The sequence below is a fragment of the Vipera ursinii genome (genome assembly GCF_947247035.1).
Source record: "Vipera ursinii genome assembly, chromosome: 1".
In the NCBI taxonomy this organism is placed as follows: Eukaryota; Metazoa; Chordata; class Lepidosauria; order Squamata; family Viperidae; genus Vipera; species Vipera ursinii.
The window spans coordinates 154,979,266-154,993,551 of NC_139512.1; the positions used below are offsets into that span (position 1 = coordinate 154,979,266).

The 14,286-nt window shown below is 41.0% G+C and overlaps 1 protein-coding gene across 5 annotated transcripts in view; it reads right to left on the reverse strand.

Moving 5' to 3' along the window:
* Window positions 1–14,286, reverse strand: part of STK39 (serine/threonine kinase 39) — a 145,494-nt gene that overhangs the window by 120,451 nt on the left and 10,757 nt on the right. Inside the window, exon 2 of one of the 5 annotated variants that reach the window (XM_083365611.1) lies at window positions 14,210–14,278. The exons of the other annotated variants lie outside the window; for them this stretch is intronic. The gene's annotated coding sequence lies outside the window, so the exon portion shown is untranslated. The remainder of the gene's footprint in view (window positions 1–14,209; window positions 14,279–14,286) is intronic. 5 annotated transcript variants of the gene reach the window in all.

The following is a 14,286-nucleotide window of genomic DNA, read 5'->3' on the forward strand; positions in this document are numbered from 1 at the left end:
ATGAGGATTGGATCATCTGAAAAAGAGCGACTCATCCAGGCAGGCCTAGGTATTCTTGACTCATCCAAGAAGGCAAAGCAACTGCCTTAACAATTGCAGGCTTCTCTCTGGTTCATTGTTCCACAAAGAAATTTGATGACCGGCAAGTGACTCAGGATAGTCAGCAGTGCTGCAGCTGAAGCATTAAGCTTTCCTTGTTTGTATAGAATGGAACTGTTTATCTTGGGTTTCCTAAACTTGGATAGCAACTTCTGGCAACTCAATTACCAGAACAAAGCTTTCGGCTACTGTATTCCCCTTAACCCTCATTCGCCTTTTCAAACTTCCCTATTCAAAATATATAACAACACACACACACACAGAAAGAGAGAGAACCTGTTAAAATTAAAAACTGGAAAGCATTCCAATAGAGATGAATTACACAGCCTGCAATATTTGGGAATATATTTTATTTTGGAGCAATTTACAGGGTATATTGTATTCTGAGTTGGCAGAGGTCACATTTAACAAAGAACGCAGCCTCCTCTAAACAGGTTTATTATCTTTTATTCAGTTGCATCATAATTCAATAATTAGTCTCATGCATCAAGCAAAGCCAGTGTTTACTGATTATACCAACACTAAGTTCAGGCACGACCCCAAGCGAAGCCTTAACAATCTGATTCAGGCTTACCACAATGTTTAAAATCGTGTATTTGGTGAAACTGCCCTAGACTATATATTTAACAGCTAACATAGCCTACCACTCATTTGAGCTTTTAGGTCTACATCATTTTTATATCCAAAATATTTTGGTGTACAGAAAGCCAGCTCTAACGTTCAGTGAGAATTTGAGGGTGCAGATGTTTTTTACTTTAATTTACATAGCCTGTATGGATAATGAAAGTTAAAGTCAAAGGTATCTAGAGAATATTAGATTACCCATCCCAGGATGACAGAGAATGAGGTGGTTGGATGGAGTCACTGAAGCAGTAGGTGTGAGCTTAAATAGACTCCAGAAGATGGTAGAGGACAGGAAGGCCTGGAGGAACGTTGTCCATGGGATCGCGATGGGTTGGACACGACTTCGCAGCTAACAACAACAATCCCAGGCCCAGCCACAATTTCATTGCTGGTACTTCAAAACTTTGAAGTTGTTGTTATACATTAGGGTTTCAGAGACCTCTACTGTTTTTGCTACTGCAAAACCTAGGATTCTTTTCCAAATTAGGATCTCTGTTGTCATCATGCTGACCTACCTCATGGGGTTTTTCCACTTTGGAGTTAGTTTCTTTTTTAAAAAAAAATCATTACCAGGAAGAACAATAGTAGTATTCTAAAACCTGATGTGCAGATAACCTGATACATTTTGGACAATATGCCACAGGGATTTGTTAGGGGTTTTTTTGTGTTGACTCCTAAAAACTATCTAGACTAGTCCCTGAAGTTTTCTTAGCAAGGTTTTTTGGACGTGGTTTGCCCTGAACTCCTTCCCAGGGCTGAGAGAGATTGGTCAAAGTCAACCAGCTTGCTTCATGCCTTAAGTGGCACTAGAACTCAGGGCCTCCCAATCTCAGCCTGGACCCTTAACCATTACATCAAACTGGGTCTCCCTCTACAGGAGGGGTGTCAAACTGCTGGCCCGTGGGCCGGATGTGTCATGCCGAAACCGTGCCCACCCCATTCCCGGCAATGGAAAAAAAGTCACGATACGTCACGACATGTCACATGACATTGCAAGTTTGAAACCCCTGCTCTATAGCAGGGCTTTTCAATCAGTGGTATGCGTACCACCTGTGGTACTTTGCCATGTGGCAGGTGGTACGTGACTGTTCTAGAGAAGTGTAGTGGGGGAGGGAAGAGACCCAAGCCTGAGGGAGAGGCAGCTGCAGCTACAGGACTGTCTGGGCTGGCAGAAGCCCCAGGCACCAGCAGGGCTCCAGCTGATTGCTCCAGTTGATTGGCACTTCAGGAGGTGAACTGAAGAAAAGTGGGGGAGGAAAGGAGAGGATATAAAAGGAGGTAGTTTGGGTGGGAAAGGGGAAAAAAGACAACAGGGAAAGAGGAGGAGGAAGTCAGGCAGGGAGAAGACAGGGACAGGGAAGAAGCAGCAGCAGCTGTTGCTGAAAGAAAAGGTCCCCTGGTTTGTTTTCTCTAGCCAGGAGTATGCAATCAGCGCTGAAGCCGGCAGACGAGCATGTCAGAAAGGAGGTGGGTTTATTCAGTTCTGGATCAGCTGGAAGCTTGATTTGGTTACCATAAGGATTCTTGTACAGTTTTTACAGCGTTTTGTAATGCAGAGGCTCGGCTTGTGTGCTTTGGTTATTGGAATATTTTAGTCTGTATTTTAGGCTAACAATGAGTTCAAAGTGTTGACTTCCATAGGTTTTATCCCTTTAAACAAATGTAATTAGTTTTACCCCCTTACCATGAGTCTGTCTATGGCTTTTAGAAAGTTTTCTTTGAAGGTAAACAGGCTTAATTAAAGGCTAAAGCTTTTCACAATTGCCAGAGCCTTTCAGTCTTGGATGCAACATTGACACCTGACACGCCTGAGGCCGATTAAAGAGGAAAAAAAACAGAGTTTATGTGCCTCTTTACTTTCTGAGCCTTTCTTGCTTTGCACTTGATTCCTGTGTCTTTAAGGGTATAGGGAAGGAATGGGGGGGGGGGAAGGTACGTTCTTACTACACTCAGAAGGGAGAGAGGAAGAAGGGCCAACCAGTTAGCTCAGGGGTCTACAACCTTAGCAACTTTAAGACCTGTGGACTTCAACTCCCAGAATTCCTCAACCAGCCATGATGGCTGAGGAATTCTGGAAGTTGAAACCCACAAGTCTTAGAAGTGCCAAGTTTGAAAACCCCTGAGCTAGCTGGTAGTGGTACATATTAATAAACATGGATAAATTCATCATACATTTCTCAGTGCAAAAGGAAAGTGATTCAGCAAAGGAACAGCCACTGAAGAAATGAAAACTGGAACTTTTTTCCTGTTTTTCCTAGTTTGTAATATTTTATTAGATTATAGAATAAAACACAAAAATACAAAAGCAAACAGTAGGACACAGTGGGGAGGAAAAAGGGGGAAAAGTGAAGGGGAGAAGGGAAAAAGAACAGACTTCCTCTGTTACAGTAGAAGGAAGCATTAACATTGAACCTCAACTTTTTACTTTTCCATAATATTATAAACTAGCCATTTTTATAACAACAAGTGAATCTAATCAGTAAAACCCAAAATTTCCCCCCCCCCTTTTTTTTAGTCATCAAGTTTTTGACACCTTGCTAAGCACTGGTTGTAATCAAATATTGTCATGTCCTAAAAGTGGTATAATCTGTGAAAAGGTTGAAAAGCCCTGCTCTACAGTAATAGGTACAAATTAAATACCTATTCGAAACCAGTATATAGAGTGCAAATGAAATACAGATAATCCTTGACTTACAACATAATTGAGCCCAAAATTTCTGCTAAGTGAGACGTTTGTTAAGTGAATTTTGCCCCATTTTACGACCTTTCTTGCCACAGTTGTTAAGTGAATCACCACAGACTGTTAAGTTAGTAATAAGATTGTTAAGGGAATCTAGCTCCCCTCATTGACTTTGTCAGAAGGTCGCAAAAGGTGATTGCATGACACCGACACTGCAACCATCATAAATATGAATCAGTTGCCAAACATCTGGCTTTTGTTCATGTGATTGTTGGGATGTGGTTCTAAGTTTGAAAAACAGTCACAAGTCACTTTTTTCAGTGCCATTGTAACTTTGACTAAATGAACTGTTGTTAAGTGAGGATTACCTGTACTGTATAAACAAAACAGGCTTAGCAAATATTAAATAGCATAAATACTAACTATACTTATACTTCATTATCACTCCTTTTTAGAAGCATTTTAGAAGCCTGATTTAGTCTTACTCAAATGCAGTGAAACCTATCTGGTCTAAAAATAAAGGAGTTTTATTGTTTCTACTTCAAAATACTGAAATACATACATACATACATACATACATATATATATATATATATATATATATATATATATATATATATATATATATATATATGTGTGTGTGTGTGTGTGTGTGTGTGTGTGTGTGTGTGTGTGTGTGTGTGTGTAGATCTTTGGTCATTCGGGTTTTTCCCCACGTAGAATTGAAGGTATAAGAGCAACGTTTCGACATTTAAAGTGGCTGATGTTGCAGCTGTGGTTAGGTTTCTGTTTTGTGGTTGTGTGTCGTTATCGTTGTGGGTTCAGATTTGCTTTTTGAATGGTTGTGTGGTGGTGATGTCATGTGATGTTATCATGAGTTTGGGTCTGGTATCATTCTTGGTGGTTGGGACTCGTCTGTCAATCAAGGCGGGTTTCCAAATGGCTGGTAGGCAAGAGGTATCATCTCGTTTGTTCATGTTTGTTCAGCCACTTTAAACCCCTCCAAACCACACAATAAGCAAACTGACACCCACTATAAAAACATGGCACCACCACAAACACGGAGCCGAACAAAAGCAGCACAACTCACCAGTTCAGGTCTAAGGCTGGCAGCTGAGACCAGCCCATCCACTCAAAACACACCCCCACCCAATCAGAACACAGCTAACCCCCCACCCAATCAGAGCACACCTCCACCCACAGAACACACCCCCTCTGGCAGTTTAAAAAAGAGGAACAAACAGCCACTACCACACACTTCTCCCAGAAGAATGAAGCTGAAGCCACCAGCCTGAGGATGACGGATGAGATTTTGTCGAAACGTTGCTCTTACACCTTCAATTCTACGTGGGGAAAAACCCGAATGACCAAACAAACATCCGCGAAAACCTCAGAAAACATATATATATACATACATACATACATATATATACATATATATATATATATATATATATATATATATATATATATATATATATATATATATGTAATATACCGTATATACTTGAGTATAAGCCGACTCGAGTATAAGCCGAGACCCCCAATTTCACCCCCAAAAACTGGGAAAAGTTGTTGACTCGAGTATAAGCCGATCCGCTGTTCTGCATGCCTCGGAGGCTGGATCCGCGCTCTGCAAGCCTCTGCCGCCAGGCAGGTCTCCGTTTTGTTCTGGGACTAGTTCCCTAGCCTTTTGGAGCTTTTGGTGTTCGCCCATCAGCTGTCTACGGGGAGGCAACAAAGCTGCCTCTCTAGGCTTTGAGAAAAGGCCCCTTGCACAAAAGGCAGCTTCAGGACGAGCTTCCAAAAACCCTTTCCTTCCTTAACGCCCTCCCCACCTTCCCCCAGAAAGCCATATTTCTTTTTTTTTATTGAAAATTTTTATTGAAGTTACAATATTATCCCCTCCCCAACCCACCCCAGAACCCCTCCCCCTCCCCCATATTTCTTCAATAACAAAAACATAAAAAGCTGGTTGGGATGTACTCGCTGATTCCCCCCCCCCTTTTTTTAGATGCTAAAACTAAACTCTCCCTCTGCCTTCCAACCAATATCCCTTTTTAAAATCTTACCTTGGCTCCAGATGGAAGAGTAGAGGAACTAAGCTAGTAAGGAGAGAATTTTTTTCTGCAACTTTTTACTCCTGAAGTAGTAGTAGTAGTAATAGTAGTAGGAATAATAATAATAAATCCCTAAAAGTTGTGCCAGAAAATGGAGGACGCTGGGTCTTTGCAAGTTTTAGCTGTCTGTCAGACTGCCTGAAAAGGGCGGCCTTCAGGCAGCCAGGCGGACAGCTAAAGCTTGCAAAGACCCAGCGTCCTCCATTTTCTGGCATAACCTTCGGAGATTACTTTAAAAAAAAAAAAACTTCAGAGGAAAAACAGCTGCAGAAACATTTTGTCTCCTTGCTGGCTTGGTTCATCTACTCTTCAGCCAGGAGGGAGTCCAAGGCCTAGAGAAGGAGAGCTTTGCAGCATCCCTATGGACAGCTGATGGGCAGACAGCTGATTAGCGGAGAAGGCTCTGAAAGTAGCACCAAAGCCTCGGCTGCGCACAAGTCCTCGGTAAGTTTTTTTGTTGACTGGAGTATAAGCCGAAGTGGAATTTTTCAGCCCAAAAAGTGGGCTGAAAAATTCGGCTTATACTCAAGTATATACGGTATATATATATATATATATATATATATATATATATATATATATATATATATATATATATATATATATATATATATGTGTGTAAATTACTAACAAAGAATTAAAGGGAAACTGAGATGCATCTCAGTTTCCCTTTAATTCTTTGTTAGTAATTTACACAAATATAGGAATTGTCCGGTGTGACTACTGCCTGTTCGATAGCCTTCAAGATAGGCTGAAAACAGGAAATAAAGATTTGCCCCATGTTTGGGGCCTAGCAAGGTAATCTAAAGAGTTAACATTTGAAACATATATATATATATATATATATATATATATATATATATATATATATATATATATATGTAATATATATATATATATATATGTAATATATACAAATATATGTAATATATATATAAATATATGTAATATATATATATATGTATGTAATATATATATATATATATATGTATGTTATATATATATATATATATATATATATATATATATATATATATATATATATATATATATATATATATATATATATATAAAAGATGTAACTCTTCCTACCATTCAGAGAATACCAACTGCCTCTACTTAATCAACCTTCCAGGCTGACTGCCAGTAGAAATTTCTCTATTGTTTTGCTGGCATTATTTGTGGAATTTAAAAACACAATGCAACAAAGGACTACCTTTTGAATTTAGAACTTTTCCTTTTCCTTGGTTCCCTGCAGTCAATAATTGAAAAACAAAAAGCTTCTGCCCTAATTAATAGGTATGTCTGAAATCCCAGTTGACAGGAGGGGACTACAGCTGGGGAAAACTACTCCCTTATTTGCCAAAGGAGAAACAATGTTAATCTTCTTCAGAAAATACTGAATCTTATAGCACATTAAAGATTAACAAGTTTATTATCAAAAACCTAAAAAGCAATAAATATATTAGTCTTTAAGGGACTTTTTCAGAAAGAGAGACATGCTGAAAAAGCACAAATAATCCTTAAAAACTTTAACCTGGCTAATAAATCACTTCAATCCAGAAGCCCAGGCCAAAACTGTTTGACATAAATTATACATGTTGCGAGAACTGAATTTTGCAGCAAAGCAACATTAGATTTGTTCCATAGTGCCATAGAATCCAAAAAACAAACAAACATAAAGGGTGCTTCTTTAGCTCAGAAGTAGTTTTCAGTAAGAAAAAGGATTTTCCCGAATATGATGGAATAAACAAACATTACTGAGTTTCACTTCCAAAACATCATCTACAAAACTAGTTCATGACAGACTGTCAAACTTCCAGGCAGGCCTGAGACACAACACGCCATTTTAGATATTCTATCCGTAAACTGAAATTGTTTAAACTTGCATCTTGTCCAAATATGAACATTTTCTTTTTTAATACTGCATTGTCCTATTTTGCTTTGTTATAGGTATTTTCTAGAAGTTAGCCCAAGCGGTATTGTAGGTTCCCATCACCAGAACAACAACAACAACAACAATAACAAACTAACAGGAGATGGGGGTAATTATCAACCCAACAGCAATGCAATTTCTGATGTACCAGCATCTGAGTCAGCACTGAATGCTATCCTTTGTAACCATCAACGGGACAGTTGAAGACTGCAAGGTCAAAATAAGAGAGTATAGTATTACTCAAGGAGCCAATTCACCCTTTATATGTTGATCTGAAATCAGCTTATGTCTGGAAAAGTACAGAGTCACCTTTCCTATGATCTTATTAAATACAAGTTAGATTGTGGTTTTCAGAAATAACTTCAAAGGCCCCATTTTTTTTAGTAACAAACTAAAAGTCTAAAACTGCTGCTAGTTAAAGGAAAAGCAAAGCTTACTTTCAAACACTGAAGAGTACCAAGCAATTGAAATCACGGTTATTTAACTACTTTTTGCCAACAGTTTGCAGACTATAGCAGAGCGGGCCTAAAACAATGGAAAAGTCTGTACGATGTCAGTTAAAGGGCAATGTCGGTGTAAGGCGATTCTACTTTTCTCTCAATGAATTTGGGGGAAGAGATTGGGGGGGGGGAAAGCAGAAGTAGCAGCAGTAACACCTGCAGGAGTGCTTACAAATTCACATATACTACAGAAAAACTGCACAATCAAAGCCTTGTTTGGAAGTGACTTCCAACAGGATACTTCAAGTTGTACATATTGTTTAAAGTACCATATCTACCCCAAACTTAACCTGTCTGCTCCATCATCGTATTCTCAGATTTCCTCATTTTAAAGGTAAATGGTTTGTGCAAAAAATAACTCTTCCTCTCAGATGAATAATGTATTTACATATGCCGAGAAGTGGATACAAACTACAATCTTCTAGAGCACAGTAGAAATCATTTACTATTGTACTTTGTAGCCTGGGTTTTGGTTTTTTTTTTAAAAAAAAAGCTACATTGAAGGTCAGATATTTTAACAAACACAAAAAGTGAATTCAAATGCTGCTACAAATTCTAGAAAATAATTCTTAGAAATGAAAATGCTCACGAAAACAGAGAAGGAAAGTCATATACTAAAGTTTTCCAGTACAAAACTAAAAAGCCTTAAACGTGCTATTCACCTTGTCCTTTTTGTACCAGAAAAAAGCGGGGAAGAGAAACAGCCTGCAGAGAAAGAAAATCCTGTTAAAAATATTCAAGTTTCTAAAGCTGTTCTTCAACACTGTACTCTGTAATTATGTTACATCATTTCTATGAGTTGTTTTGAGGGCCTATGAATAGGATCAAACAATTTGATGTAAGGTAATATATCTTCTTTCACCCTTATTCCACATCTTTATGCTAACCTATAAAACAAGGACTCAAAGTCAATGTTTCAGTCTAGATCGGGGTAGGCAACCTTGGCTCTTTTATGACTCGTGGACTTCATCTCCCAGAATTTCTGAGCCAGCATGGCTCAGCATGGAAACCTCTCCCTTTCCCCTCAGCATGGCTGGCTCAGGAATTCTGGGAGTTGAAGTCCACGAGTCATAAAAGAGCCAAGGTTGCCTACCCCTGATTTAGGCTCTAGATCAAATTACCTTCTGAAACACCCCAATATAGAGAAGTACCTCCTGCCCCATTTCTACAAAGCAGAGAAACTATACTGCTCAGCGTGACAAATACGGCTTCTCATTTTACATGGGCAAACATTACTTTTCTCAAAGTGAGGAACAGAGTTAAGAGGACCCACCTTGAGACTTCAAAGTCTTTCAATGCTATAATCAAAGCACAGTGTGTTGCTTCTGCAGCACAAAATGCCTTGTCAGCCCTTTGGGGTACAGCAAATCAGGAAACCAACTCCACAAAAAGTTTAGAACATTGTGCTTTACCTCACCTTCTCCTTATAACCCAATTTTTCCTGAGTCACCTCTGAATACTACACTATCTTGTTTTCCCAGGACCTAAGGTATGCTGTTTCAACTCTGTTGGCTTATATAAATGTTCTTGCTTATTACCCTCAAGGTCATCTCCATGATTCTCTTGCATTACAGTTTGGCCTACCTGCAATGTCCAATTACCTAGTATTAAGCCCCAGAAATGCAGCAGGACAACAGGTGGTATTTGATATTCTGTTCACCTGGAGCAGGTGACCTGAAAGTTAAAAAAAGCTGTTCTGCTGTCACAGAGAGACAAACTGCTCAGTTTTAAGATTGATGGCTTCTATAAAACTCTGCAGAGTGGAGGGCTCTTTAAGATGGCCCAATCTAGGCAGGTGGTAAATCCCAACAGTTTCTCAAATGCATTTGGGGAGTTTCCTGAATGCTCAAGGTGGCTGACACTACTGCTTTTAAGTGCTCTCTTCCAATGTGCACAACTGTGTCAGCAGCTTGGATAATCAGTAATGGAGCGAACCAAGAGAGGACAGGACAACACGTGGAGGAATTATCAGGACAAATTGTTTCCTACACACAGAAGTCCCAGTTTTAAGGCCCAGTTGCAGTCCTACTTGATGACAATAAGGGTTTACTTCTCTACCTCCACTGCATCTAGAGGCCAACAATGCTCTTCTTAGCTGTGCAGCACCTCCTCCGTGAAGTTGTTCAACTTGTACATCTCAAGGGTGTGGACAAGGATCATCTCTTTGATTGACACTTGTCACTCTTACTGATTAAATCAGCTAGGCCAAGGCTAATCCCATGATTATGGGAAGTGATTAGTGTCTCCTTAAATGAGGAATGTGTTCCCATTTGTTTAACGGAAGCAGTTATGCAACTTTATTGAAAAAGATCTCCTTAAACCAAAAAGATCTCCAATTCCGAGATAAAGTAATTGAGGAGGAGTTGGCTTCACAGCTCCAGATGCAGTTGGGTGAAATGAATTATGCTGCCCTTTCTCAGCTGGGGTTTTCCCTAAGATATGACCCTGACCACTGCTTTGGTCTCCCTGGTGATGACTAGCTTCAGAAATTAGATGAGAGAAGGAAGCCCTGCCAGTTTTCCCAAATGTCTCAGTGGTTTCCAGTACTATAGATTGTAGTACTGGATTCGGAGGCCATCTGGTAGGGTTGGGTCTCAGGAGTACTGTTTTGTTGTGGTTTTGTTTTCATGACTTCGGTTGGGATACAGCAAACAGGTGGTGTTGAGGATTAGGTGTTTGACCCCTAAATCAGAGTCCTATGGTGTCTCATAGTACAGGGGTCCCCAACCTGTGGGCCACGGCCTCCTGGCCATTGGGCTGCATGACTGGCCAGTGCATGCATGTATGTGTACACACTCACCCCCACCCACTCTAACGTTGCCACGAGTTATGCGGGTGCTTGCAACCCCACATGCATGAGCACTTGTGGCCTTGTTTGTGGCGCACGGGCACTGTTTGCATGTGCACATGCACACATAAAGGTGCCTGCCCCTCCCTTTCCTTCCGGGCCACCAACCCAGAAAGTTTGGGGATGTCAGAATAGACCATCCTGTCCTCTATGCCAGCGGTCCGCAACCTTTGCGGTTTGGCAGCCTGTCCGGAGGGGGAGAGGGGAACTGGGCCACATGAGTAGCGGGCCAGTGCATGTGTGCAGCCTTTCACGAGTTGGGGGGATGACGCACATGCATGCCCACCAGCCAGCCATTCACACAAGTTGAGCTGCACATGCAGGTTCCAGCCAGCCACTTGGGTGGCCTGGTAGTGTGCCGTGACCCAGGGGTTGGTGACCTCTGCCCTATGCTGTTCAACATCTACACGAAACTGCTAAGAGGGATCATTTGGAGTTTTGGAAGGAGGCATCATCAATACAGACATCAAATATGCTGATGATATCTTACAGTTTTATCCTGACCCATCTAATTCCAGTAAAGCAATAGCAATAGCTCTTAGACTTATATACCGCATCACAGTGATTTACAGCCCCTCTCTAAGAGGTTTACAGAGTCAGCATATTGCCTCCAACAATCTGGCTCCTCATTTTACCGACCTAGGAAGAGTGGAAGGCTGAGTCAACCTTGAGCAGGTGAGAATCAAACTGCCAAACTACGGGCAGCCAGCAGCCAGCAGAAATAGCTTGCAGTACTGCATTCTAACCACTGCGCCACCATGGCTCTTCACTATAGACTTCTGAATAGTGTTTAAACTCAATGGTGGGCTGGGTGAGGAAGAATAAGGTGGGATTATATCCAGACAAGATGGAGATACAGATAGTAAGGAGAAAGTCAAGCTCTGGGCCTGAAGCGAAGTTGGTTTTAGACAGGTTTAGGTTTAGGTTTTATTAAATTTTTATACCGCCCTTCTCCCGAAGGACTCAGGGTGGTGAACAGGGCATATCATAAAACTACAAAAGTACAAAAGTTAAAAAAGAATTAAATTATTGCCCAAAGTAAAAACAATAAAAATATATACAAATATTAAAACCCTAAGTAACTCCCCATCAGGCCAGGCCAGCTTGTTCAAATAAATGGGTCTTTAACCCGCGCCGGAAGGAGCGGAGATCCGGTGCCATCCGGAGCTCAACCGGCAGTTGATTCCACAGAGCCGGGGCGCCCACAGAGAAGGCCCTCCCCCTGGGGGCCACCAGCCGACATTCTCTGACTGGAGGCACCCTGAGGAGGTCCTCTCTGTGGGAACGCACAGGGCGGAGGGGAGTCGACGCCAGCAGCAGGTGGTCCCCGAGGTATTCCGGACCCATGCCATGTAAGGACTTAAAAACCATCACTAAGACCACTAAGACAGGACAGCATTCCCCAGACACAGCAAGTTCAGAGTTTGGGAATATCCAAGTCCCAGCTATCACTAGATTTTCCAGTGAAGGCTGTGGTAAAGAGCACATTTACACAACCAAGGCTAATATCCTTACCTTCTTCTCTTGGCTGCTGCTACATGCTTCGCTTGGTGCCTCCTAACTGCAGTTAGCACAAAATGGAGCAACTAGACTGCTGACCGGTACAAACATGGCCATTGTGAGGATGATATGAGAACTGAATTAAAAAAAATATGCACTAATTGCCGATAACTTAGCAGGCACAATTTAAGGTATTGTGGTTCACCTTTAAACCCCTAAACCATTTAGAACTTAATTATCTGAAGGACTTCATTTCCTCCTATGAACACATCCAGTTACTTAGATCAGCAAAAAAAGAGCAGTGGTGGTGCAGTGGTTAGAGTGCAGTACTGCAGGCTAACTCACTACTCACTCCAGGAATTTGATTCCCACCAGGCTCAAGGTTGACTCAGGCTTCCATCCTTCCGAGGTCAGTAAAATGAGGACCCAGATTGTCAGGGGCAATTTGCTGACTCTGTAAACCACTCAGAGAGGGCTGTAAAGCACTGTGAAGCAGTATATAAGTCTAAATGCTATTGCTAAAAATGGCCCTTTTGATCCTCCTGGCTGCCATAAATTTAGCCCTCTAATGCACAAGGAAGACCTTCTCCTGTGCCTTCAAATTCTGTAATACTTTCTCCCAAGAAGTGACTTGGATCCTCACACTCCCCAGTTTTAGAGAAATGGTGAAATTTCTGTTCCGCTAACCTGTTGGTTGTCGGTTGAACTGAATCCTGTTTTAACAACTATTTTAAATTAAGTCTCAATTTTGACAGTCTTCTTTAGATCACTAATATCTTTAATTTCTACACACCATCTTGATCCTGGATAGAAAGTGGCAGGCTATATGATTAATATATAAAATAAATATAAATAAATACTACACCAAAGATAAATTTTTAATGATCTGATAACGGTACGACAACCTTAAACTTCCAAATACGGTTTGTTAAAAAGGTAAAGGTTCCCCCGCACATGCGTGCTAGTCGTTTCCGACTCTAGGGGCCGGTGCTCATCTCCGTTTCAAAGCTGAAGAGCCAGCGCTTGTCCAAGGACGTCTCCGTGGTCATGTGGCCGGCACGACTAGATGCCAAAGGCACACGGAACGCTGTTACCTTCCCACCGTAGTGGTCCCTATTTTTCTACTTGCATTTTTACGTGCTTTCGAACTGCTAGGTTGGCAGAAGCTGGGACGAATAACAGGCGCTCACTCTGCTACTCAGGAATTCTGGGAGTTGAAGTCCATGAGTCATAAAAGAGCCGAGGTTGCCTACCCCTGCCCTAGTTAATTACAGGAGGATACAACTGTTGATGAAATTCTGTTAAAACAAACTCCACTGAAATAAAGGGAGAACATTGTAAGGTAACAGGAGCAATCTTGGATAACTTTCATTGATTTCAATAAAGCATGTAAAGGTGGTGATAAATGACCATTTCCCATTTTGTCACCTTCAAGAGCAAAACCCAAAACTTCAGACTGGAAAGCAGTAACTCAGTGAAAATCCTCTTTTGCTATTCTCATGCATGTCTTGTTTACATATTTCATTAGAGCCTATGTGCCTATCAACACTAGTTCAAAGACTGTCTCCCAAAATGTATGCCCTCGATGCATAGTTACCCAAGAAGTTATTCCCTCATCTCCAGAAAAGACCTTCTGTGTAAACTTCCTTTCTAACGTTAAAGACATATCTCCACAAACTTCCTAAGTATGTATCTTATCAGAAGGTCCCTAAAGCATCTGCCCACCGAGTATTAAGATGCACATTATCTCATTAGACTAATTACATATTAGCATTAATCGTAAGACAGAAATCAAGCCATGTTAATTCTACATACTGGGACACCAACTAGTCAAGTCAGGGCAAATATTCAAAGAATGAAAGAGGGGAATTTAACCCCACAGGTGCCGTATCAATCTCTTACCTTGTTTCTTAATAAATGACCATGAAGGCTTTCAAGTGGGTTCTTCTAGATCTAGAACAAGTTGGGTGCCTATAAAC